Raw genomic sequence first — 2,500 nt, forward strand, 5'->3', positions numbered from 1 at the left:
CACACGTGCGCACAGGGTGTGATGAGGATGATACGAGTGTGTGTCTCAGACCTGTAAATGCCACTGCACCAGAGGGGTCGAGGTGTACAGGCAGGCCCAGGACATTTACACACACACACACACACACACACACACACACACACACACACACACACACACACACACACACACACACACTCAGAGAGAGAGGATGGAGGGAGACAAGGAGGGGGCAGAGAGAGAGAGAGAGGAAAATTGGAAGAGAGGGAGAGAATGTGTACTGTACAAATGTACAGCCTAAGGTGCTGAACTCTCACTGCCTTAACTGATGTGAACCTGAACCTGAGTCCAAACGTTTTGGAAAAAGAGCAGAAATGCACTTGACAGGCTTCCAATATGCCAAAGTAGATAAATAAATAAGTAAATAAATAAATACATAAATAACACATGCAGGCTGCTGCCCTCTGGGCCTGTGGAGAGGCAGACAGCAGAGCACAGACTGACTCGGCTAATCTGGTCTGATTGGCTCTGGCCTCGTCTGCTTTTGACTGGTCTCTTCGGTGCCCCTGGAGAGAGAGGCATGACTTTGCTGACCCATTGATCTCCCATACCTGCCACAGCCACTGCACATACGCACGCACGCAAGCGCGCGCACACACACACACACACACACACACACACACACACACAGCCCTGGGAAGTTCCATGCATAGTTGTGTGTGTGTGTGTGTGTGTGTGTGTCTGTGTGTGTGTGTGTGTGTGTAGGTATGTGGGGTCAGAGCAGGGGATCTGATGGACTGTAACTGACAGAGGGTGTGTGTGTGCGTGCCTCCCCTCTCTCCATCCCAGTCGCTTGCTTGCTTGCTGCCAGGTAAGCTGTGCGCTCCTATGCTAATGAGCCGTTTCCTCCTCTAAAGAGATAAATCTCCCCTAATGAAATATTGTCCTAACGAGATAACAGGCATCGCATCACGTTGACGAGAGAACACACGCTAACGAGCCGTTCTCTGATAATGAGAGAGAGAGAGTGAGTGAGAGTGCGCGGTCCAGACAAGATGAGGGTTCATCAATGCAGCGTCGGGCAGCAGCGTCTGTGGTGGCCCAGCGAGGGCAACTGAGAGGAAATGGGATCCGGGAGATTTGCTCCACGAGGCGCTGGAATCAGCGCTAATTGAATCAGGGCCCGGTGCGAGTGTGTGTGTGTGTGTGTGTGTGTGTGTGTGTGTGTGTGTGTGTGTGTGTGCGCCCCGGGCGAGTGCGGAGTGGGCGGGAGAGGAAGGTACGGTGACAATGTCAAAGCGCCGCGATCCGACGCCTTTCATTACGACCAACACGGCCCTCTCAACTTTCTTCTCAAGTTTGAGTAATGACCCGTAATCTGGTCCATTAGACACACACACACACACACACACACACACACACACACAAAACAGAAAGGGAGAGAGAGAATTAGAGGGAGAGAGAGAGAAATAGAAAGTGTGTGTGTGTGTGTGTGTGTGTGTGACGTGAGAATGAATAATGGATAAAAAGAGAAACAGCGGGAGTGTGGGTCAGTGAAAGGGAGAGAGAGAGAGAGAGAGAGATAGAATACAGAGAGCATCTGGAAAAGAGGTAGAGAGAGAGGGAGATGATTACAGATTCGTTAACATGCTTTTATCCAATCTCTAGTCACATTTTCAAACCTCAATACAATTAGCACAACATCCATCTGTTGTGTCCATATTAACATAATGCATGCTGTTTTCACACAATATGCTTTAAATGAACACGTTTCAACACTGAGATACTTACATGTCCTTCATATCATAACCCAATACCCAAATGATTGATCTTTATTATGACCGTTGCGCTTTGCCTTGTGAACCATACTATTGACAACGCTCTGCTACGGTCCTCTTCGGCAAAGACTCTGGCCTGGCACAACACATACAAACACACATACACACACACACACACACTTACACTCACACTCACACTCTCTCACACACACACACACACACACACACACACACACATACACACACTCATTTACATGTGAGGAGATGGAGACAAATTGTCAAGCGTGATTTATTTTTGCGGAGAGAATGTGCAGGACTGAGTGGTGGTCATATTTTGTAACGCTATGCGGTACATGTAGTTTACAATTGTTTAGACACAAATCTAATGTTCATAACATGAAATACAGTGTAAAGCAGGGACCAAATCTATTTAATACGACCCCCCCCCCCCCCCACCCCACCAAGGTGTTTCGAAAAAGGGTCATTCATATGGAAAAAAACACATCCAGTTGTCATTGATATCATCGTCATTTGAAGTATAGGGAAACGCTTCTTTGGTGATTATACATATCTGTAAAGAAAAAAAGAAAAAAGGAAAGAAAGAAAGAAAGAAAGAAAGAAAGAAAGACAAAAAGACAGAAAGAAATAAAGGAAGATAATGGGGTGAATCTGAGTAAAAGCAATAAGAGGAATCGTGAAAAAGAACCACACAAGGGGGGGGGGGGTCATGACATGGAAGCTGA

This window comes from Alosa sapidissima, chromosome 22 (assembly GCF_018492685.1).
Source record: "Alosa sapidissima isolate fAloSap1 chromosome 22, fAloSap1.pri, whole genome shotgun sequence".
NCBI classification, from domain to species: domain Eukaryota; kingdom Metazoa; phylum Chordata; class Actinopteri; order Clupeiformes; family Clupeidae; genus Alosa; species Alosa sapidissima.